The sequence below is a fragment of the Pezoporus wallicus genome, unplaced genomic scaffold (assembly GCF_028554395.1).
Source record: "Pezoporus wallicus isolate ANWC-B61680 ecotype Strahan unplaced genomic scaffold, APGP_CSIRO_Pwel_v1 contig_3365, whole genome shotgun sequence".
In the NCBI taxonomy this organism is placed as follows: Eukaryota; Metazoa; Chordata; class Aves; order Psittaciformes; family Psittacidae; genus Pezoporus; species Pezoporus wallicus.
In genome coordinates, this window is record NW_026640883.1 from 4,586,925 (window position 1) to 4,612,761 (window position 25,837).

Below are 25,837 nucleotides of genomic sequence, written 5' to 3' on the forward strand. Positions count from 1 at the left end.
ACTGGCCTGGAGACACAACAGCTCAGGACAACCATATCCTGGCTTGCATAGATAGATAGATAGACAGATACAGGTATATATACAGATATAGATACAAATATCAGCATATGTGAGCCTAATGTTAATTCTTAGCACTTACTTCACAGAGTAAGCTTATTCATTGCAAACACCCAGCTGACAGATGGGCTGGGAGGGACTTTCCCTGGTGATGTAGCAGCAGTGGGATGAGATGCAGTGTGGGTGCTCCCCATTATGTGAGAGCAGAGCTCCCCATCGGTGCTGCTGCTGGACCTTGCTCTCTGCATCCATGCATGGGGTTTGGCCAATGGCACGTGTGTGTCTGGTGCTGGGAGTCACAACGACGTCCCCAGATGTGAGAGGCACGGGCAAAAGTGTGAAGTGGGAGCAAGCAGCATGAGTCAGCCAAAGCAGAGTATTTAGGAGAGCTCAGGAAAGTAGCAAAAAGCTCTGGATAATAACATGTAAATATAGATTTGCATGAGTATCTTAAAAATGCATGTGTCTCATTCTTGTGACTAGAAGGCAAATTGTTTGAGCAAGTGTTACTCTCTGAATATTGTTTCCTCTTCAGGGGAAATATGAGGCACAGGGATATTAACTCATCTTTTTGGAATCCCTCAGCAGATTCAAGGTACATCTCTGGAGCTGATCCTGGACTGGATTGTTTCAGTCACTGTGTCGCTGTGAGGCATACAGTAACTTGAAAAACATTATATTTCATGATTAAAACCCATCTTCTAATGGTCAACACCTCCTATAAAGACAAATGTCATCCCAAAATGTCAATATTTTAAGAAATAAAAGTCACTTAATAGGTTGCTATGAAGAACATTATTTTTTTTACGAGGCTTGCTTCCCTAATTAGAGTTACCAGGGATTTACCAGAGCAGTCTTAAAAGTGTTTATGGGAGACATTGAACAAAGTAAATACAGTGTTATGCTAACAGTGAACGTCTCCCATTATTAGTCATAGCTAGTGGCAAAGTCTGTCCATTTACTCCTGATTGTGGACATGTCCTTGTGTCTGCAAAACATAAAGGGGAATTTTTTCTTTCAGCTGAAGAAAGTTGAATGGCACAAAGCTACAATAAAAGCAAAGCAGAGCGACTGTCTGGAAGAGGCAAATGTGCTTGTCTTCCTTAATAGGAGAAGAGTTTCATGAGAAGCCTATGGTGTGTTTAGAAGCACTTGGGTGTCCAGCACAGATTTATTCACGGTAGCTGAAATGCACATCAAAAATACCACAAAACCTTCTCAAAACAGAAAAAAATAATTGAAGAAAAGAAACAGTCAGACCCCAAAAAGCCACACAATATTTTTTGGTCCAGATAAGTTCTCTGAAGAAACTGCCAGAACTATTTCCCTACCAATCTGCTTCTCTGTGTTAGTTTGTCTTCCAATAGCAGCAGACAAAACTACAATGACTCTCACATCTGTTAGGCCATTATTATTTCATGTGTAGGGGTGACATTGCCCCTGGATGATGCACGGTAATGACGCATAATGGCCTGGTGACGCGAGTGGGCTGGCTTCTTGCTCTCTGTCAGTGGGAGTCTCGGCAGCTGTGGCTGTTGGGTGAAGAGGGGAAGAGAAGCAGCTTTCATTTGAAATTGCAGTGTGACATAGCAGTGATATAATTTTCAGGGCAAGAAGAAGCATAGAGGTGTCACCATGCACTTGTGGGGCATTGAATAAGCGTCGAGGGCATGAGGAGGGCCATAGAGTGTATAAGGACTAGCTGATGATAGCTGAAACCACTATGCAGATCCAAATAAGCTGTGTAGAGCTCTGCATGTGACTTGGTGCTTCAAAACAGAGACTGAGGCAAAGCCTCAAAAACATTCTGTTTCTAGCCTCTTATGTGAAAGGGAGTGGCCCAAGATTGATCTTGGTACAAGAAAGGGAAGAAGTCAATTTTCTTTTTCTTTATTGGATTTCTTATAGAACCTGAGTGCTGCTTATCAATTCAAAGGAGGGAAACAATGTATTGAATAATAAGCATATTAATATTTTCTTTATTGGGAAGATTACACAGGATAAAAATCTTCTCATTTCTATTCTTCTGCTGAGTTCTTAAATTTCCCTCTAGTTTTGCACCATATTATTTTGCCAGGCTAAGTAAGCTGAGCTGCTGCAGCTTTCTCCAATGTGATTCGTATATCTGCTACAATTTAACTCCATCTTCCTTTAACCTGAGGAAAAGAAACTGCATGCTGTCCCACACATGTCCCCACACAAGCCATTTACAACAGTGCCTGTACTCTCCTACCACTATTTCAAAGCCAGATATTACTGAGCTCTTAAAACAGCATGTGAAGGTCAATATATATCCACATCATATAAGCTATATTATAATCACAGTTGCTTTTTGCATGGGGCCAATCCCCCTCCTTCCCTGCCAACCCCAGCTCCTCTGGTGGTTACTGTGTAGGGGTTTATGGCCTCCTTCCACAGGAAACGAGGTCTCCAAGGCCCTGGTGGGTGATGACTTATGCAGCTTTCATTTTGGGTGCTCTCTTACAGGGCTGCATGTGAGCGTTCAGTTGCCATCCTGAAGCATTTTGATGCCAGTGATTTATTGGGAATACCGTTATGGCTGTATGCACTACCATGGGTCAGTTCTGCCATAAATATGGAGGGAGACATCTTATACCTCCCATGTGAGCTACTTCTATCCCTTACGTTCCTCAGACAAAAGTGGTAATTTTCATTTCTAAACTCGCTTTTGAATTGCTCTTCAGCACTTCTGTTCAAAGGTTACAACATCTGTTTTCTCTGTGGCTCCTGCATGAATTGCCTTTATGAGCATAATCTCAACCCAAACAAGATTTATTAAAAAGAGAAAGAAAAGGAAATTAAAAAAAAAGAAAGAAAAAGTTTATTTAACATTTGACACGAATTTATTTACATTCCTCGTGAGTTAAACTGTTCAGCTGTGTGATAAAAGTAAAAAGAAATACAAATAGTTTACTTTCCATGAAAATCAATTTTCTGTCTATTCAAATCCTCTGTTATCATGAACTTTCTGCCTAGAGAGAGATGTGGGTATCTTACTTGTTTCTCAGCATTTTTTTTCTAGGTAAACACAGAGTAGAAGGTGAATCCATCACTTTCCCTGACAGCTGGCTCATTGAGGTTGTTATCTTAAGTGTGATTAACAGCTGCTTTTCAAATGCTCATTTACCTGTTTCAGAGACTTGTCTTGCAGAGCTTGTAACAAGTCAGCAGAGCAACTTACCCAGTCATCATCTTTATTATATTTTCCTTTACAGCAGTTTTCCTTTTGAGTCCATTTTTCCTGCAGACCTTTTGGCAGATCGCTGGACTAGGCTTACCATTTTCCCGGTCTGAATCTTCTGGGTTTCTGGTTATGTTTATAGGAGACAAGTTAGAGTAGGAAACCCTGAGCTGACCATCTCCAACTTTCTGATAGTTGAGATCTGGAGTCAACCCGAGGTTTGAAGAATCTCTGCTGCTATGAAATAGCACAGAAAATGCAGCTAGTCTTTGTAGTTCTAACAGAATTTCACCTATTCTCAGAACTCCTAAAATACAAGAAATAAAGGGAAAGGACCATAAGCAATGCAAAAAATGAAGGGAACTGACTAAGCATCCACACAACCACAGTGTTTAAGGAGCATGTCATCTGAGCTGCATGGCAGGTATGCAACTAAACATACTCTTCACCCATTAACTTCTAAATCGGGTATGAAGGCAGTGGACTGCTAAAATGAAGAAACTTCAGCTAATGATGTTGTCTTGTCCTGGCCTACCATGAAGTAATAATGCAATTAGGAGAGGCAGTCTGACTAATAAGCAGATTGCCATTGTGGGCTGTAGGAATGATTTTCTCACCACTTGTCAGAAAATGGAGGTTTTTTTTCTATGGGGCTGAGCTGTACAAAACCATGTCCTTGTCAAAGCCAGGCAGAAGGCAAAGGATGTGTGCTGAGACATGACCTGGAAGATGCTGTCAGGCCGATGGTGATGCTCTCCTTGGCAGTCTCTTCCGGAGCACTTCACCTTGTTGACACTGAATGTGTGACCAGACCAGCCCTGCACATGGGTTAAAGGGGAACTGCAAACCAGATTTTGTTTAATGTGTGTGAAAGGATGTTGCAGTCCTGCTCCCAGTTTGCTGGCCCCCATGCATGGGCACCTATGCAGGCAGAGATGGCAGCATTTCATTCCCTGTGTCTCTTATTGACTCCTCAGCTTCCTCTTGAGCCAGATGCCTTCAGGTATTATGACATTAAAAGGCAATTGCTCCCAGATGGCTTTAGCCATCTCAAACTTGCATGTCTCCAAGGTATTTCTTTCTTCTGCCTTCAAAGAGGCACCTCTGGTGGAAGATTATTGTGTAACCTCATATGAGAATATGATGAATCTTTCTGCTGACACCTCTCTCACTGTTTGCCTTAGTCAGCTAACCTGGACTGGTGTAGTGGTTTGACCTTGGCTGGTCACAGGTGCCTACCAAGCCTGATACACCCCTCCTCAGCAGGATGGGGAGGAGGGGATAAAAAAAGATGGAAAAAAAACCTCATGGGTCAAGATAAAGCCAGTTTAATAAAAGCAAAAGCAATGGCCACACATAGAAACAAACGAAAACAAAAGATTTATTCTCTACTTCCCACAAGCATGCAATGTCCAGCCACTTCCCTGGAAACAGGGCTTCAGTATGTGTAGTAGCTCTGGAAGACAAGTGATGTAATAAAGAATGCCTTCCCCCTTCTCCTTTCTCTAAGTTTTCATTGCAGAGCAGATGTCACATGGGATGGAAAATCCCTTTGGTCAGTTGGGGTCAGCTGTCCTGGCTATGTCTCCTCCCAAGATCTTGCCCAGCCCCAGCCTATGGGCGATAGGGAAACGTTGGAGAGAAGCCTTGATGCTGTAGAGCACTGCTCAGCAATAGCCAAAACACTACTGTGTTATCAGTCTCTCTCTAGCTGCCAATACAAAGCACAGCACTATGAGGGCTGCCGTGGGGATAGCTAAGACCATCTCAGCCAGATGCAATACAACTGGACATCAACATTCTCAGTGGCTAAGGTCAGGTGGAAGAAGAGCCACCATGGATATTCCAAGGCCCAAATTCTTCTGTGGGATTAGCAGCCTTGGAACAGCACCCCATTTAGAGAATATGAATCATGATTTCAAATGTTTTTCAGTGTTCAAGGTTTTGGGTTGGGATAGCTGCTGCTAAAAGTGCATGCTAAAGCCTCCTCTCATGGGCAGTAAATTGACTTTGGTTGGGCTGAAGACCTGGCTTCTAGTTGTGTTCTTTTCTTTGTGATAAAAACAGAGCTCTTTATTGCTGAGCCTCAAATGAGACTTTATGAGAGAAAATAGCATTTGGGCATGTCTGCTCCTTGCTCCAAATCACCCTCCCACTGGTGTAACCACTGTGATTATTGCATGCTCCCCGGAGAGCTGGGGACAAGCAGAAACATGGTTGAAATGGAAGCCCTTATCTGTGCAGGGCTGAAGTCTCATCTGTCAGGACAGTCCTGCTGATCCAAAGCAAACCGATTGCTCTTCTAAATGGCTTTGAACTGGGGAGGGTTTAACTGTGAAAATAAAGCACTCCAGCCGTGCTTCTCCCTGTTTTCCTAAAGGATGAGGGGTCCAGGCCTTTATGTGGATCTTTTCACACAGTTCCATCACTTTTACCAAAGCAAGAGCTGGCAGCTGTTTTTATGGGGAAAGCTGCACAGCTTGCACAGTAGTTTAGTTTTTCAAAGCAGTCTAGGGGATTTCATACAGATATCTTCCATTTGCTTAATACACCCTCACTTTAATGAAAGATATGTGTCTGAATCCTCCAGGCTGCTTTGGAAGTCTCAGCTATAGGGTCTAATTTAAAACCCGCTGAGATCAGGTCTCTCCACTGACGTCAATTGGACAGTCCCAGTGTGCAGGATGTTTCTTTGTCGGATGTGCCTGTAAAGGCAGAACCTAAGCCTGTTCACAATGACCCATTCTTCATTTCAGGAAGATTTTACTAGTTCTTACTAATGGCTACAGCCATAGATCAGTAGCATTTTCCAGGCTGCCTGGTGATGAATGATTAAACAGCCACAAATACAGTGAAGTCTTTAGGGCAATCACTATTAGAAATGAATGGGGCAGGGGGGTAAGGTTGCCTGAGAGACATCTGTAGTGATTACAAGGGTCAAAGAGGATGCCCAGAAACAGAGAAAAGATACTGAGATGGTAGCTTAAAATGAAAGTAAAGTCCAGAAACATGTTTTATGCTTTTTTTATACACATTAGTTTCTGGGCTACTTCATCTACTTCTGAAACACCCAACATGAGCTTCAGCTTGAGAAAGAGCAGTAGAGAACACTGATATTCTCAGAAGTACAGAAGTCTTTCAGGGACCTGTTTGCTTTTACTTTCAAGCACTTGAGGTTAAGCTGCTTGTCAGAAAAGATTCCCCCCCAGATCAGACTAGCAGGGACTGTTTTCATTTGGAAATAAGAAGAAGAAAAAAGAAAGAAGGTCATGGGAAACATGGAGTGCTTGTTTTTCTTTGCATGTGGGATGTAATGGTGTCTCTCTGGTCCTTCATAATTTTCAGGCAGTGGGGCCTGATTCTTCTGCAGGCAGGAGGACGTAGCTTTGGTATCCACAACTGTCCAAACTGAGGGTCTTACATTCTTTATGAGCTGATGGGGAGCATTTGGTGTTTTTGGACCATGAAGAATGTAAGATTTGAATCTTGTGAGCCTGGGGAAGCACTGCACAGAAACAGAAAAGGTCCAGGGAAGGGGCTCTGTGGCTCTGGCTGTGTTCACAGCTGAGAAAGAGCAGGATGACTGTTCAGCTGCCAATTGACAGGTTGAGGGGTTTAATTCATAATTTAATGAATTAAGTCACCAGAGCACTGGACCACTTATTAGCTCCAGAAAGTTGCAGAACCTGAGGTTTAGGTTATTCTGAATTTCTTGCCATCCCTTTAAGAGCAGGATAATTAACAGCTGTGCATTGTAAGCAGCAGACAAAATTTCCACATTTTTTTAGGTTTTCATTTGTCTTTTTTTCCCCATGAGTTTTTTCCACATTCTGATCAATGAGCAACACTCATCTATTGGAAATGACTGCAACTGAGAATGGAGCATCATTATCAGGAGGTATCTGTGGGCTGAGGTCATGGTCTTGTGAATTTAAATTGTGCAGATGTATGTTTTCAGACCTCTTCTCAGCTCTGGAAATGTACTCTATCATTAGGAAATTCCAGGAATCACTTGACAGGTCTGGGTGTGAGGTGCAGAACAAAGAACCCATTATTTCTATGAAAAGAAATCAACTTCTTGAACATTTCTCATGTTTCCAGGCTTTCCAGAGGGACTTGCATCAAGAAACTGTACCCATTTGGGCATTTGATGTTATGTTCTTTAGTCTATTTTACTAAAAAGAATATGAATCATTTGAACATCATCAAGTAAATCAATGAATCTAACTGAAACTGCAGAGAGTTCTCTCCTAAACCAAAAGCAAAGTCTGCTCCAACAAGGAGTTAATTTCTCAGCAATGTGATGTTACTACACTGGTGGTACACAGGCTTAGGTGGTCACAGAATACAAAAAGGGGTCTTCCACAAAGCTGGAAAACAAAGGATGCCAAATTTAGGAGAAATATCCAACTTGGCACTGCTTGCTTCTCTCTAATTGTAGTTCTAATGATTCACAGTCAGATATTTTGGATTTGTGTATGTCTGTCTACGTACGCATTCGTAACCACTTATATCTATACTGTCACACACCTCCCCCACACCCTTATTTAGGAGCATGAATCCAACTTGTGATTGCAGAACACCCCCCTAATATTTTAAAAAGCAGTGGTAAGGTGTCAGAGAATTGTTATGACAGATTGTTATGACAGGTTAGTCAGAAAATTGACGTGTTAGAGAGAAGCATCATACCCATCTGAACATGCTGGAAAACTGACAAGATTGCAGTTACATGTACAATTTGGAAGGAAGTATATAGGCATATATACTATAATCCCACTATAAGACTTCTGGCTATGTTACAGTATTTCTCCATATATCTATACGGAATTAGATAATCTTCAGGTCCTTTCCAACCCTAACTATTCTATGATTCTATATGCAAGTCTCATCTATTCTCTGGATTAGCTGTCACAAGATAAAAACTAATTCTGCCCTGGTGACTTTAACAGAGCTATCCAAGTTCATAACAGCTGATTATGTGTTGCACTATATGTATAAAATAAGCATCAACATATATCTTATTTCTAAGGTATTTAGGTTGTTATTTTGGAATTCAAACTACTTTCAAAATCTCAGGTGTGATGTCAGTTCCTCTAATTTTTCCTGCCTTCAGTGCAAGGAGAATATTTACCTGTGTGTCTGGACAACATAATTTGGATTGTAGCTTTGATGTTATAGCATCAAGAACCTTGATTCCTTCCAAAGATGCTGATTTGGATGGCTCAGAAAATTGTTCTTAATCCATACATATTTTCTGTGTAAATTGAAAGAGCTGCTGTTAGTAATAAAAGGTTGTTTTTACACTTGTTCTGTAGGTAGCTTTGGTGTTTAGGATGTTCTCTACAACCCTATATATGCATCAGTAAAATCAGCTTTTTTTCTTATCTCTCCCAGAACACAGATACAAGTTTGACGTATCAGAAGATTGTGCTGCTGCTTTTCTTAGCATGCTTGTCCCACAGAACGAAAAAACCCCAAACAACTTACTTTTATTTCCCCATTTAATTTCTGTGACTGTTTGGTTCAAACTAACACACAGAGAAAAGCAATAACATGGATATCAACCGTAGGGGAAAGAAAACTCCCACTCATCAATGCTCTCTCATACTACTTTTGCCAGATTTAATTTCAGGCTACCCAATTTTTATCCCACCTCAAGTATGTCATTTCATCTGAAGTTTCTGTGGTATTAGAAGAAAGAAGAGCCAGAATCTAACATTTATAGATAAAGTCTCATAGCCTTTCTTTCTCATCCTTGTTTTTGTTTTTGTTAATACCCTTCCTGTTTTCAGAGAAGCAGAGCAGTTTCTCAAACAGTATCGCAGAGAACAACTACTTGGGGACTGAGCCATGTGCCGATATCTGTGCCAATTCCCTGGTAGGGCAGGCAGCTTTTGAACCATACCATTGCTAATCAAACAATCTGGCAACATTCTGCCAACCCTGTCCTTGTCATCTGCTGCTCACTCTGCACGCACACTCAATTAGCTCGGCATCAGATTCTCCCTGCTGTGCGCAAAGTTTCTCTTTCTTTGCTACCAGCCAAAGGAAGCAGGGATGGGCTGATTTAAAAATCTTGGCTCATCTTATCTGCTCATGACAAATATAATGCTCAAGTTAGTCTTGCAAGTCACTTTTTCCTAACTCAAAATTACTTTCTGCAATAGCCTGTGACATATTTTTATTCTGCTTTATATCTTTCTAGCCCACTGGTCTGTTTTTAATATCCCAGGCTCACTTTCCCAGCCTCTTTTTTAGGGTTTCATTCTGAAAAGGGGAACAGTTTAGGAAAGTGTTTAAGTAGACAAGCACGTTCCGCTGCTTTCAGGACAGTTACCTGTGTTTTTAAAGTTCAGTTTATGGTCATGTCATGGAATTAGTTTTCTCTTCCTGAACATGAAGTAGTGCTATCTCCTCCTTTGCATACAATGGCTCTCAGAGGTTTAGCTACCTCTTTCCTCTACAGTCATTGTTCCCTCCTTGCTTCTCCTTCTCGCCACAAAAAGCAGAGCAGGAAGAAGATTATGAAAGCAGAAATCCCCTTGGGCAACTCATACCCAGGATGAAGAATTACTACTCATAAAGCACTCCTGGAATCATTCCCATGTGCAGGGAAAGGTCAGTGAGTGTGAAGGCCTGTGAAGAGCTTTTCCATAGGGGTTGATAATTTTCAGTGACATAAGGCTTCCCAAGAGTATATGGCAAAAGGAAAAGTGTCTTGAAAACCAGCAACTCATTCTCTTTTGGGCTAAGGCCACCCTGTCAAGTTTGAGAGCACAAACAGGGCTAAAAAAATCCAGTCTTTTGATTACATTACTGTTAGAAACAGGCCACATGGGTACTTAACCTCATGGCGATGGACATCAGGCATCTAAATTTATTTTGAATAAAAGGGATGCCTGTGGATAACAGGCATCGGATCTAGTTTCTGAAGCAGTGACTTTATACTTTAAAAAGCAATAATTTTCAAAACATTTAAAAGGGCTGAATCATAGAGATTAAGCCTTCACAATAAATATATGGATTAAATATTGTTAAGGATCATGGAATTAGGCTGCTTTACCCATCCCTGATAATACCTTAGTTAATAAAATAGATAGTGACTCTGCTAGTACCCGTGTGGACTATTTCTTTGCACTGGATTGAACCAGAGCAATGGGCAAGAGTACTTACAAGGAAATGCAATGAATAGAAGGTAACATGTCCATCATAAAGCAGATACTTATAAAGAACAATAAAGACCACAGATTTGCTGTTGAAGTTGGAACCTTTTAGGTAGAACTTCCTTTGGCCTTGGATTGAAATTGTATCTTGCAAGGGGATGTTGGTTCATTTTTTCCTGATACCTACACCCTTCATAGACAGGAAGAAAAAGCCAAACCCTACCAAACAAATGCTATGGAAGCAAAAAAACCCAAAATTCCTGAAAAGATTGAGCTGTCACAGAGAAATCTTGATTTGGACCAGCTGGTGATTTGCTCTTAAGTTGAAATCTTGTGATTTAGAGGACAAAGTGGGGGTTAATATCAGGTCTATAAATGAAAACCCTAGGAAGACGGTTACATATATTTGTAGAATAGACAAGCAGCTTTTAAAAACATTCCCTTCGAATAAAAACCTTGAGACCTGCAGTTTCAGTGATTCAGCTAATAACAACAGTGATTGATTTAGCTGAGAGCTCAGAGGAGCAAGTTGCTGCTATCTGACAGTTTTGTTGTGTGTCAGCCAAGTTGTGATAACTCCCTCTGAGCAAACTGGGTTATAGTATGTGAATGCTGCTTTTCATCAGCAGGCTCAACTGAGGGCACTCATGAGGGATCTGTGGCAAGGTAGGACCAGGCACACAGCCAGGTGCTGAGGAGCTGCTGACACCAGGTTTTGCTTGTGGCTGAACCCCAAGCTGCTCTCAAATCACAACACTTTTCTCAAAGCACCCCATTTCCAGGTTCTATATCATCCATTTTCAGATGACAGTAGTTGCAGAACATGAGGAATTCCACGTGCTTGCTGGCTTGCTTGACTGGTACCACGGTTTCATATTCATCAACAAAGAAAACCTAAGTTATAGTTGGAAAATTTGTTCATTTCTAATGAAAAAAGTGAAGGTATTTGAAGGGGAACTCCTGATACAAAGCCCACTGAAATCAGTGGGACCCTTCACAGACTTCTGAGATTGCTGGGCTTTATGATCTCAACTATCGTTATACCTTTGACTTAGAAGGCACATTCAGACCCGTTATCCTTTTACTGCCAGGGCTGTCTTGCCTTAATGTTAGTTATCTCAGGGAAAATATCACTCTAAGTTCACCTGCACATTCTTATCGGAGGACTCCACTCTGGGTTATGCTTTAACTTCTTTCTGTATTGCATTTCCTTGCAAATAACAAAGAGCAAGGCCCCTGTAAAGCAAACATGGTGTCTTGCTTTCTCTGCCTTCAGAGTGATATGTTCCTGGCAAGTGATAATTCATTGAATACATTAAGCGGCATTATAAGCTCATTTTTTGGTAGCTAAAACTTGTTGCAATTTGGATCATTAAGCTATTCTCCATTGTCGTGGTTTAAACCCAGTCAGGTAACTTGTTCACTCACTCCCAGTGAGTGGTGCCGAGCTGACAACAATCAAGGTCCGTGTTCGTCTCCCCCCCCTCCCTGCACCGGGGCTCTCCCCTTCCCCGCTCCCGGAGGAACGGGGAGGAGGATCGAGAGAGTGCAACTCCTACGGGTTGAGACAAGAACAGTCCAGCAACAAATCACCACCGCTACTATCAGCTAAAACAATGATAAGGGAAAATAACAAGGGAAGAGAATACGATACCACCGGCCAAGAAAACGAGTTCCACCCGGAAGCTCCTGTCCTTCCGGGTAACTCCCAGTTACCCCCCACCCCGGGCATGACGTGCTGTGGTATGGAATACCTCCCCGGCTAGCCCGGGTCAGGCGCCCCGTCTCTGCTTCCTCACAGCTTCCCCTCTTCCCTGGCAGAGCATGAGCCTCACAGAGTCCTTGGTCAGGGTAAACATCACTTAGCAACAACCGACAACATCGGCTTCACCAACGCTGTTCTCAAAACTAGAAGTCAAAACACAGCACTGCACCAGTTAACACAAAGGAAAAAACATGACTGCTACTGCTGAACCCAGGACATCCATGCAGCATTGTCTTAGAAGAAAACATATTAAAAGGCTATAAAAATTGCTGATACCACATTTGTTGTCTGAAAATAATGGCCGTCACTGGAGACAGAGCTATTGGATCTTGGCAAATTAACTTCACAGCTAACAATTAAAGCAACACGTCTACTGAGGACCTAGCTTTATAACTTGATTTACAGAAGTAAATTTCTCTATGAATTTCAAGCTTGCAATTCTGGATAAATGTAGAACATAAAGCCCCATGGAGCAAGGCCAACTTTCCCCCATCCAGGATCCTGTTTTCTACGGAAGAGTATAAGAGCAGGGCAAACGCATCATGATATTTCCACAACTTTGGGAAGGCTGCTTTCCCAGATTTCAGTTATTTTCAGTTTGTATATTAGTGGAGTGGGAGAGGATGACCACAGCTCCCAAGGGATATTTCTTCTATGCACTTCTCCAGCTCCTTTTTGAAGCCATAAACTTTTATCGCCTACTAAACCATATATTGCAGCAAGGAGATCCATAACTCTATGTTGTGTGAAGTACAGACTTTGCTTTGTTTTAAACCTGCTCCCTGTTAAGAAACTATAAGCACCTCTTAGTCCATGTTTTGCCAGAGGTAAACCTTTCTTATGCTACACAAGATTTAATAGTCCTCTATCGCGTATCACCTACTTCTTCTTCATCCCTGTTCCAGACTAGGCATGAAATGGATATACTCCTGTTTCACATGTAAACTGCCTTACACCACCATAAAAGCATTGAGATCTTGTGAAATTACCCAGGTGAGGGTGAGTTCAACCATAAAAAAATACTGAATGTGGTTTGTAACCAGAGAACCTTACAATTGTAATAAACATACACCAATAAATTGTTTCTGCTCCCATGTCAACAATTAGCCATGTCTTATGACTGAGATGAATATGAATATGCTCTAGAGGAGCTACTACATAGTTCCTCTATAACTTTCTTCTGGCTATGCGACTGTCTTATAGCTACTGTAGCTGCCTAGTTGGGGAGGACTATGCACAAAGCAGCAGATACACCTCTGTTTCTCAGCCAACACCTTGGAATGATAAGTGGCTATAACTCCGATTCTTTTAAGCATAAAATAAAACTATGAAACAAAAACGTAGAACTGGATTTGAAATTCTAGTGAGAGAACTATCCCATGTAGCAGTATGTTTCATACTTAAGCACCAGTTTAAGTATGTCCCACCACTCAAACACCAGTTTAAGTGTCCCACCACTTCTGGGACAGGGAGTGAGACCCACTCGGTGCCCTGCTGAACCAGACCAAGTGGGATAGAAAATTAGATTAACAACAAGAAGACAAATCCTCCTTGTGGGGAACTGTGAGGTGCTGCAGAGCTTTTTATAGCAGCGCAAAGAAGTGTAAACCTTCTTGACCCTGCGTGTCTTTCCATTAGCAAACATTTAAGCTCTGTGATATTTGACATTGCTTTCTGTAAATATGTAAAGGATCAGCCAGAGCCTTTTGAGGCTGGAACTTAGAATTCTGGGGGGGTTAGACGAGATGTTTCTCCATTGCCTACTGCTACAGGGACGGCAGAAGTTTACTTTTTCAGACTTTCAACAACTATACAAATACGAAAAGGAAACTTTCTACTTGTTACGCCTGCAATGAAAAGGAAAATGAGGGTCAGGAAAATGCCCATGTCTGGGTATTAAAGGTTGTTTTAAACATCTCTGGACAGCTCTTTTCTGCAAATCCCATTCCTGTATATGGATAATTCTTTCTCTGTTGTTCATTCCTACTTTACATATTTTTATAAAGATGACCTTTTGATGTATAGTTCTCAACTATGATTCAAAGCAAATACTGCATAAATCCCTATAGATTAAACAGCGCTGATTTAATTTGAAAGCATCTCAGGTGTTACTGAGCAGCTGAAGAGCTAAGAAGTCTGGCCAGAAGGGTGCAGATGGAGCTGGCTGTCTCAACACTGCACCCTAGATTACACCTATCATGTAGAACATAAAAATGACAGCCAGGAAACACATTGCATACATCATTCAGCTGGGAAGAGGTTTAATTTAGTGTTTCATGAAGAAGAAGGAAAAGGTCACATCTAATACACAGCAGAGAAGAAAAGTTTTTCCCAAGGAGATTTTGGCAGGAGAGGTCTCATTCAAACTTTTCTTATAGGACTTTGTTCTTTTTTCCTTGCGGAAAAACAAGTGTAAGTGAAACTTTTCTTACTTTCTTTAATTGTAGAACAATTCCCCGTCAGGTAGAAACCAAAAAAAATATAGTCAGAAATTGATGGACAAGATGCTTTCTTTTTGAAAGTAACATCATCAATTTTAAATAACACCGAAGGAGGGAGTGCTACTTTAAAGTGAAAAGTAGCACTTAACTGTGAAGCTGCTACAGTCAGCTATTCAGTGATACAGCTTTTATAATGATTTCTAAGTGGGAAAAATAGTGAAAAAAATGACATTTTGAAATTTATTATATTAAAATAGTAGTGTTTTGAGCAAGAAAAAAACCCCACCTTTTCATACGAAAACTCATTTCAGCAGGTGATTATTACACCTCTTGCTATTAAAACAGTATTTTGGACTAGTCAGAATGGGATCTAGTTCACCTTGTAGTATTAATATCACCACTGCCAATCATTCTCCTCTGAAAAAAATGCACCAAAAGTAGAACTAAACTCTGTTCTTTCATGGCTCAGCATTATAGAGGCATAAAGGAAAACCTGGCCAAAGATCCAATCCAAAGCCCATCAGAAATCAATGAAAAGCTTTGCAATGGGCTTCTAGTGTGGGTTACCTCTCCACTGACTATAAATGAGATTAATCTGTCAGACAGCAATAATACAGTGATATAATTAACTTGGTTTCAATACAATCACTTAAACTTCCATTAAAAGTGATGAGTTTCTTTCAATGGCCTTGCCACGATGCATTTTGTTGTTGTTTGCTTGTTTGCTGTTGATAAAAATAAATAAATCCTTTTTTGGTTAATTTCTGCCTGAACTGGTGATTGTTGCTGTAATGGGGTCTGACTTGCAGGGTCATGCTTGCAGATGTAGTGACAAATAGGGACAGCTGTAGGTCAAGGAAATAACAGCCATTTCCTTAGTGGAGCCAGGAGCATGAGAACTCGATGCAGTATTGATTCTGCCTCAACAACTCTATGGTCAGAAATCTAGCATTAGAATAGGGATTGCACAAGTTTCTGAACAGAAATGGGCAGGTGGGGGGCAAACGTGGGTCCAGAGTCTGGAGATACCAGGACTTTGGGCTCCTTTCTTCCAAAAAAACTCCCTGACAGACAGGTTTGTTTCATACCTCATGATTTCACTGGGCTTTGGAAACTCAATAGTTTTCATTGACTTCAGTGCCGTGGTCAAATTCTGCCTTCTCTTGGGGCAAGAACTATCAATGAGCAGTGTCTGCCTCCTCTGCTGCAGTCCTTTCTTTGTCACCAGAATCTCAGGACACTTCTGACTGTCTAGTTGTGACTTCTTTCTAGTCTGAATCTCATGTCTAACCAAGATGACAGGAAGGCAGAGAAGTTGTTTGCTCCTCTCTGAAGTATGCGATGCTTCTCACCTGCGCATCTTAACAGAAATTACAAAGAGCTGCACCAAGCCACAGCAGGGGAAAAAACAGCATTAAATAAGGATGAGTCTGTATGAAGTGGAGCTAAGAGGAACTTGGCAGGTTTGACTCCCATAGGTTCACGTGAGCACCTTCAGTTGCGATCCACTGAACAGCCGCCAAAGGTAGAAGTCGCAGGGGCTCCTTCCGCCTGGGCTACAGAGGAGGAGATGCCAGAGCATGAATTTTCCTTGCATTCACTCCCTGCCACATTGGTATGCACATTAAGGTTTACATTCCTCTTCCCTTTCTTTTACTTTTCAATCTCTTTTCTGAAAATATATAAAAGAAAGTCCACAGTTTTCAACTGGAGACAATAGTCAAGGGCAGAATATAGTCAGCTTTTGGAGAGTCCTGAGATGGACTGGTTTTGTCCTAGTAAACTACCCATATTCTTTGAAAAGGCAGGAAATGTTTGAAAGTATGAAGGTCATAGTGCACAGTCACAGAAAAGTCACAGCATCGTGTTAGGCTGTATTATGATACTTAAGAGTTAGAAAAAGGTTCTGATAGATGCATCTTTAAGCATAAACATAGGGCTAAATAAATAATGGTCTTGTAAGAGACAAACTGAAGAGTCAGGAGAGGAATTTTGTTTGTGTTGACCTGGAGGAATTTGGAGAAATGGAGCAAAGGATTAAAAAAGTATATATATGAATTTTTAATCTGGGTAAGCTTATTCTGTTTTGACATTTTTTAACAGTTATTTTAATATTAAAATCTAGCTTCATTTTTAACAGGGTAAAAATGGCATTTGGAAGGTAATTAAATAAGAAATATTCCACTTTGAGGAAGCTGGTATTAAGATGCTATCCTGTCCCTGCCAGTTGTTCCTTCCTGCCCCTTCTTCATCTCCAAGATATACCGCATGGCACATTCACAGCCTTCAGTTGTTCTGGAAATCCACATGGAGGTGAAATTTGTGTTCATCCAAGAGAGCTTGCTGAGGTCTCACAAAGCTGATACCACGTGTATGGCTTCTGCTTTGTTCTACATGAGGAGCTCTCTGTATCAGGGACAAATCCTCCAGTATGTAGCCAGTATCTTACAGCCCCTTGTTACCAGAAGGCCAAGTTGGTCTCCTTTGCTTGGACAGATGATGACTGGGCTGGTACTTGCAGCCTGCTGAGCTACCTAGCATGGTACTTCCAAATGAAAAGGACCAGACATGGGGCAGTGGTCCAGTTTTGTAACTGTGAAGGAGCAGAAAGGGTACCGGTGTCAGGAGAAAAGAGTAGGCAGCATCTTTCTCCAAAAACAGTCAGGAAGTCATTGCAGATTTCACTCGGCCTCAGTCTCATGTTTGCAGGAACCCTCACTTGCAGGTCCAACTTAACTAGTTCCTTCCTTGTTTCTTGTCCTTTCTGGTCCTTGCTTTGTGCTTGCTTTGAACCCAGCTGAGAAGGCTGCATCTATTCATGTCCTGTTTTCCAGCAACACCTATTAAAACTGGAATAATAGGACCAGTTGGCAGAAGTAAGCAGGAGCTGGGATGAGCAGGCAATAATGTTTTACTGCCCTGTAGATACTTGGAAGCAGGGTAAAAGATAGACCACCCTTTAAACTCTGGTTTAGGTCTCTTCTGCTTAGGATTCCCTTAGGATGTCTTCATTCTGGGAAATCTTTAATGTATGCCATGGTTGGCAAGGAAATGCCTTGTTAAATCTAGCTTAGTATTCAGCAAATAATATCCAAAAGGCTGAATGATACTCTAATTAAAACCTATTTGCCTCAAACTTCCTCTGTATCCATTAACGTTCCTCTGCACTATATCCCTTGGCATTATCTCAGATGTTATCCCACCCCATTTCTCCTGCTGCCCATGGATTTGATACCAGCTCAGTAGGTCAGCATGAATTTTGCAGGGAATAGCAGGTCTTTAGGCTCTGAGCTCTGAGCTTGATACATGGGCTCAGTAAACAGAGGGTTTTTCACTGCTGAGCTCAGTCACAAGTACAAATACACTGGGCTTGCAGCATGGGGCAAAGTAACCAAAGGATGAGGGGTGAAATACTCTGTCAGCATTCTGCTCCAAGGCGAAGCCAGTTCGTTGCAGAGCTGTGAGCAGGAGGTGCTCAAGGCTATGAAGCCACTTGCAGCAGGGTACTTCAAGTGAAACATGCCTGTGAGACAGGGCAGGTTTTGTTCCTGGAGGTAGGTTTGGTGGTTAGAAGTAATAGATGGGCATGCCTAGCCCCTCTAGACATAACAAATCCTAAATGGGGATTAGTGGGTTCTGAGTATGGCTTGGATGCATGCGAGATGATTGTACTTTCTCAAATCCATTTGCATCTGATGTGATGATTTTGCATTTTTGATGTGGTACCTTTAAAAAAATCTCCAACAACCCTATTTCCCCAATGTTTAACATGGTCAAGAGAAAAGAAAAGCTGAGTCCATGGCCCACCATGAAGACAGAGATATTGTCTTCCCTGCTGTCTAACATATCCTTACATCCTCTTTTTTCTCAAGCTTTCATGTGGAAGTGGAAGGGGCAGAGATCACCTTTCCACCAAGTGCCTGGCATGGGGTGGTACGGCTGAGTTTGATTTCTCAGCACTGCAGCCACTTGCACTGTGGCAATATATAATTAAGGACACTAACAGTGTCAGGAGCAGTCTCTCGCTCCCAGCCCAGGATTAATGTCAGAGAGGATTGTATCATCACTGCTTTCAACTCATCAGCTCCTGTCAACTCTCGTGGGCATCTGAAGACTGTGTTGCCCTCCTCATGCTTTGAGGCCTTCAGGAGTTGAAAAAGAGGCTCAGAAATTATGTCCTTACTTGAAAGCTTTCTTTTCCACCAATTTATTAAACGTTTTTTATATATATATATATATATATATATATATAGACACACACATATACAAAGCTGTCAGGAAAATAATCCAGTGGATATGAAGTCTTTAGGCCAAGTGCTAAAATTAAGTCATGATGTAACCAATATGGAGAGTATATTGGTTTCCTTGTATAACAGATTTATCTAGATGTATTAATTCAGCATTCAGGCATCCATGTGCAGCATGTCCTAGGTGACCTCTTCCCCCTCCACCACATAAGTTACAGACTGAAATGCAACTAAAATGCTTGAGAAGAAAGTGCTGGGGAGGCAATTTCCTACCAACGCCTCCAACTTGGCACCCCAGCACACATTGTTGTTTCGCTATTGCTGTTAGCACACACAAATTACCCCATTTTCTATGACTGACACTAAAAATGGGCAGCTTTTGCTGAAAAACAGTAAATAAGCTTCGGGGCCAGTTTCTTACTGAGAAAATTCATGCAAAGCATTATTTAGTGTTTTGTAAGACTAATCTGCATTTACCTAAGGGCTGTGGGGCAGGTTTAGCTCCAGGTACTTCACAGTTCTTCTGTGGCTGTGCTTGGCAGGCATCCGGATCTTTTAGAAACCCTGCTTTTGTGAGAGCTGCTGTGGGGTGGAAATCTCAGTTTTTCTGGTCAGCTTTGCTTTCTACACAATTATTTTCTACTTTAGCCTCAGAGTCCTTTGCTTAAATTACAACAGAAGGTATGTTTAAATGTGTTTCATGCTTTCCTTTTTAGTGCTGTCCTGCTGTGATTTACTGGACTCCGCTAAACACAAATCTCTGGCTGGAAAACCCAAGGCTGTGTGTTTGAGCAGAGGACAATGGTGGCTGAGATTTTATCGGGAAGGAGCCTGTCTTCTTTCAATACAGCTCATCCTTTAAGAGTGCTTGCCACCTTCTGGTGTGAGAAAGGATTACAACGCTTTACTCTAGGGCATACTGAGGAAATCTACTGTAAAAATGCTAATCCTGGTCCTAATCCCCCTAAAATGGATGAGAGATTCTCAAGATGTCATAATGCTGATTGGAGAGTTCTGATGTGAAGGGACTGATTCTTTATTTTTTTTTAGACAGAAGGACACAGTGACTTCTGGCAAGAAACAAATAAAAGTGATGTTTTAACTGAAATATTTGATTTGATACTTTTTGCGTTGTTGGAGAATGCCCTTTAACCATTACATAAAACATTCAGGAAAAGTACTGAAAGCAAGAATAATGAAAAATTAATCTTATAAGCAGAATAGGTACAAATCCTTCAAAAGGAAAAGAGCTTTGAAATTGGAACTTTTTCTCACAAAACTGTTTGCAGATTCTGAGCAGTCTGAGATGTCTCTGATCTTGTCAGCTGTCAACAGACTGCCCCATTTCAGTGATGATACTTGAGAGTATTATGTGTGCCATTTGTATGAGAAGAGGATCTACGTTAGCTCTAAACAAGCCACTTCACAATTACGGCTACTCAAATAATATGAATAGCATCAGTACTAAAAATCAAAACTTCAAATCTTTGCCAGTCATCTGCAATTTATCCAGATGAAAGAATTCCATGAAGCATATATTTAATGAAGGTTGGTACATACTTATTCTGATGGATGTCACATTTGCCTGGCTTCATGTAATTCATACTTAATTTCAGATGTCACAGTACTGTCCAAAAAAATCATTTATATTTCATTGTACAGAGACCCTAATTGAAGGCACCAGAGTATCTGAAAGTGTTCCAGCAGTGCGTGAAGCAATGTGACTAACATATGCTATTTGTCTGTTCAATTTGTTCCTTCTCAGCAAGGGACGAATGGGCAGTGAAACAGTTCTTTTTGTATGTGCATTTTTATGACACACACATAGAATTATGTTTATATTGGAAAAGGCAGGTCAAAACCAATGTTCCTCACAGAGGGAGAATGTCAGTGAAGTTTCAATGTTCCTCAGTACTTGGCAGTTCACATAAGCTTTCTGGCCCCAGAATGGTTGGTTGTTTTCTTAGCTCTAACTTGGGCTTACGTCTTCACACTGTAACATAGCCCTTGTTTGTTTTTGTTAATTAAAGCAGACTTTGCTATAACTCACCACTGATCACTGCCTGGGTGATGGCTGTGGCCATGGTGAGGTGAGCAGCAGCTGGTTGTGATTCACTAAGAAGAAGGTGTGGGAAGAGAAGCTGAAATTTGGAGGAATGTCAGCAGGTATGGAATAATTCAGTGATGTGCTGCAGAACTCCTTGCTGAGGATGCTGCATGTCTGTGGATGCTAAAATCTACAGACAATACACAAAAGGACTGGAAAAATAGAGAAAATGAAGTCATGGCTTTTATGCAGCACTGCTTTTATGCAGAAGAGCTGGGGGTAAAAGCTCTGCCAATTCTTTCTGTCCATCACAAGAAGGCAAAGCAGGGTCAGGGACAGAGGGAACAAAGGAAGAAAAAAGGAACAAGAGGTCTCTGAGGCACAAAGTAATATTTCTGCCCCTTTTGCATTTTGCAGCCAAAGTTCATTTACTCCCAGGCCTTTGCTTGGGGCAGTGTTCAGTTACAATGAGGTCTTGAAGATGGGCAGCCTCGCTGCCAAAGCACAGTTAACTGAAGAAGCTGCTGACTGCTGACCCAGGTGACTGAGTAAGTGATGGCTTTTCTCAGTTTTGTCCTAAACCCCCACAGATCACTGCTGGCCCCGTTTTGGAATGGTGAGATTTTGGCAGGGCTTCCTTCCCTGGCCAGAAACAGCATCAGGTTTATGAAAAGCGAGATCATCCCATCTAGGCTAACTTCTCCCACTCTCCCTACCCAAATGAAAAATTACAGTTCTTCATTCTCAGACTCTCTTGACAGAGCCCTAAAATACGTGGGGACCAGGGGGAGTGTAGGTTAAAAGCTACAGATCAGATATTGCGACTACAACAATGAAAGCTCTCTGCAGGTCTACAAGTTCTCGGGTATCTACCATCACACCACAGTCTATCCACTAAGGACTAAACATGAATTCATTTGTCTGAAATATTTGAATCATCTAGAACAACACAAATCTTTGGAGGCTGAATAATCTCGAATAATGACTAAGGAATCTGTACATTTTACAGCATTTTGTTGTCTCTTTTTTAGGATCAGTTTGCTGATTTTTCAGATTTATTCATGTGAATCATTCCTGCTCTGTAGATCAAGTGATAGCCATTTTTAGAGTATTGTGGAAACAAAATTTCTTTGCTTTGGCTGGTCACAAATGATACAGTATGTGTCTGTTCATTATTTGGTTGAACATATTCTGGATTTTGAGAACAATATATTTGTAATTTCCTCTTGGCAAATGTTTTCTTATTAAATACTTTCTTAAATAAACTAGTTTCCATGGATGTTCCTGCCAATACACTTATTTATTCAAAACTTTGGCCTTTATCCAGATTGACCCTTATTTGTCAGTCAAAATGGACAGATGGAGGAGGTCAGCATTTTCTGGGGCCAGGCCATAAAAGAAGAAATATTAAGTTCCAGCTCTTTCCATTCTGTTGAGAGGGCATTTCATTTTAAGCATGGCTGATTCCACAGCTTTGAAATGATGTTTTCAGAAGACAAATCCTAAAACTGCTGTTAAATCTGTTGCATTTCTCAACGCATGTGAGGCAACATGGGAGGAGGTATCACAGCATGGTGAAACACCATTTCCATGAAAGGAAGGAATATGGCCTAATTTATCTTGCCATGCCATTTACAGCTGAAATAAAAAAGCCCCACAGGTATGAAAGCCATCGGATGGTGCCAAATACATGCAACCTTTGCTCAAGGGACCTGCTGTCTGAAGACTTCTGCTTGCTGTAAGATATCACAGAGGTAAAAGGATGATTAAGTGTAAGTGCCTGTAGCCATAAGCCAAAAGCTTCCAGATGAAATAATGCTCTCTCTCATAACAGAAGCAATTACAATGTAGCTGTCTGCATTGCGTTTAGTATTGCTACTAAAAGGCTGTGCTGCTTTCAAGTACATGAGTGATAGCAGCTAAATTTTTATGGATAAAGAGTATTTTCTGCTGAACACATCTTAAAGCCTCTGGAACTCCACAGGAAGCCAGACACGGCCTATGCAGACCTCCAGAATAGGTATTTTGGATATGAATACATAGCTTGGATTGAAACTATGTATGCATGCTTTCCTTTATACATATGTAAGCATATATGGAGAGAAAAAAGTGCTCTTAGTCTTATTGGGCTTCATCTCTAACATAAATCATTCCATCTGTGGGATGATTGAAAAATTCTCTTCATAGGTCCTCTATTTTAGACATAGGATGAATTTTCATGAGAAAGATGTTACTTTTTTTTTCCATAAAAGAAACCCAGAACTGATAAATAGGTTGATTGGGTGTTTCAGTTTGGTTTGGTTTTGTTTTGGGGTTGTTTTGTTTAGATTCTTTTGAATTCAAATTATTTCTTGGCTTTTTAAATTATTGACATTTTTATGACAGCTAAAAAAGTAAACATTATTCAGCCATCTCTACCAGCTGCTTCAACATGTTCAAGTGCTTTGTATAACTCTTAGCAATTTACAGGAAGATCAAATCCTTCACGAGATGACATCTAAAAACCAGTGTCATGCCTCCTGTGCTGCCTCCACCGCAGAATGATGTGCTCTGAGCTGCCTGTGCCCTGCTCCTCCTGACCCGAGCAGGCCAGATTGTGAAACATGACTGCATCCATGCTGGGAACTGATGCCTAGTAGAATTCTACAAGAACCTTATTTTTATGGGCATAAAGGTGTACCAGCCAAGTCTTCCCAGTCAGAGGTATGTCAGAGGTCTTAACATTGTCCAATAAATTAGTATCTGGCTCATAATTTGATTTGGAGGCATCAAGAAGCAGAGAGGTCACCATGTCTCTAGACAGTTAATTAGGTGATTAACTACCTCCACCACTCAAGCAAACACAGTCATTTATTTCTCGCTAGACTATGTCTGGCTTGATAACTTTTGCATATTAAGGAGACTTCCACTGCACACTGTTTTCTACACTTAACTTTAGAAAATACTGCACTGACATAGTCCCTCTAGGCAGGACTTCCTAGTTGACTCTGAGACTTGAGGTTACATCTTGCAAAATGTTTTGCTACGTGGTCTGGATCTACAGGGTAAGATAGGTTTAATTCGGGGATCTTTTGCACGGCATACATCTGCTTTCTGTGCAAAATGTATTGCAGGAATAAACTCAGCCTTGTGTAAAAATGAGCTTACAAATTGTAAAGTCATACTGTTTTCTGCTCTTTCTTCTTCTGCTTACGTAAGCTTAAAAACACAGAAAAGGAGAGCCAGATTTCAAGAAACGGTTTGCTCTCTCCACATCACCTTCAGCTGTAAACTACGTAATTCAAACCACATATATGAAACCCTCTCTTAAAGAGACTTCTCATGATCACATCTCTTTGTTGAGCAGTTGCACTCATTTGTTTCCTGAATATGACTCCTAAAGCCTTTTTTTGGGGGGGGGATCCCTGTTTTCCATTTGATCATAACATACCATTTTTCAATGGTGTATCTTGAATTATTTGAATAGGGAAGGTGGCAATCGCATGATGCTAGATCCCCCTGGATCATTCTCTTGCCCTTATCTTTACTTAACAAGCTACCAGGCTTTGTCTATACTTAAGAATTACTTTGTACTTCCTTGATACTCCTTAATGAAACATCTACAACAGCATAATCCTGAATCAGAATCACTCCCAGAAAATCTGCCCAAGAACAACACCTTTTTACTCATGATTTCCTATTAGTAGATCTCTTTTGGCATTTGTCAGTTAATATTTTGTCCATATATTGTATTCTTCACTGGTTCTAAAGTTTAATCAATCTTTGAGACAATAGAATATGAGACAATTCTATTTCAAAACCTCAAAAAAAAAGATGTAATATCATAGATTAATAAAAAGTACAACTGGAGGAAATAAAAGGATGATCAATTTTTTCCCATACTCCCAGACAGGATCAGATGTACCAGTATCTCATTCTAAGAATATTACAGTTTTGGGATAACTTTATCATCAAGTCTTGCATCCTTGTCAAAGAACAAATTAGGTTTTATGTGACAAAACCTCCTATCCACAGAGCAATGTTTATTGGCATTATAAACCTTTTCCTTACCCATTACATTTTAAGAGATGTCTTTTAATTCCAAGTGTTCACATTTGAACATCCTTTTAAATATAGAAATGAAGAATTTTTGTTCTGCATTGCAAGAAATTTCATCTATTTCCAACTAGATATTATCAGGCTCCTCATCTCTATTCAAAATTACAGTTTGATTTAAAGATCATTAAAGCCAGCAGGAGTATTTGCAATTATTAATAACCCAGGTCTTTTCTACTCTTTAAAAGGTTAAAATATTTGTCAGCTTCTTAGTCTAAAGAGAATTTCCAAACGGGTAGATTTTATTCTACTGTGACAAAATAGGACCTCAGAAAGCAGGGAACAATTGTCTTTTTCACATTCACATGCCAACATGTGTTGAAGGATTAGACTGCCTCTTATAGTAACAACCTACAAAACACCCTTGGCTTCTGGAGAGTGAGACATGAGCAGAAGGAAAGTTAGTTGGTAAGACCAAAATCTCAGAAAGAGAGTGTAAGAGACAACTGTATGCCTAAGGTCTTGTTTTTATTATGTAAGTTCATTTCCTAGAGATACATATCCTAAGGACACAATTATCTCTGAACTTTTCTTGTATTACCTCAGAATAAACTTGTGTGAAAGGCTAAATACTCCCCCCAATTCTTTTTTGTGTCCTCACCATTCATTACACATATTCTATTGTAAACTAGAGGAACTTAGCTTACAGTTTTGTTCATTCTCAGAATTATCTTCTTGATCAGACCGGCTTTTCCTGAGCAGTTTAAAAGCAAATTAGTCTCCAAGCCCCTAAAGTGACAAACATCTAAGGTATTATTGACCATTTTCATCTTTCATGTGGGGATTTTCAGATTAATGTTTTGCATGCCATAGAACAGAA

At 40.7% G+C, this 25,837-nt stretch overlaps 2 long non-coding RNA genes across 3 annotated transcripts in view; one reads left to right on the forward strand and one right to left on the reverse strand.

The window, feature by feature from the left end:
* The window catches only part of LOC130605540 (uncharacterized), a 271,759-nt gene extending 257,979 nt beyond the window's left edge, over nucleotides 1–13,780 (forward strand). The window contains exon 3 of the long non-coding RNA XR_008973732.1: nucleotides 13,767–13,780. This is a non-coding gene — a long non-coding RNA (uncharacterized LOC130605540). The remainder of the gene's footprint in view (nucleotides 1–13,766) is intronic.
* Nucleotides 13,781–16,853: 3,073 nt separating this feature from the next.
* LOC130605481 (uncharacterized) overlaps nucleotides 16,854–25,837 on the reverse strand; it is a 114,901-nt gene continuing 105,917 nt past the window's right edge. For both annotated transcript variants that reach the window (XR_008973715.1, XR_008973714.1), the window contains exons 2-3: nucleotides 19,353–19,945; nucleotides 16,854–17,468 (exon numbers count right to left, since the gene is read on the reverse strand). This is a non-coding gene — a long non-coding RNA (uncharacterized LOC130605481). The remainder of the gene's footprint in view (nucleotides 17,469–19,352; nucleotides 19,946–25,837) is intronic.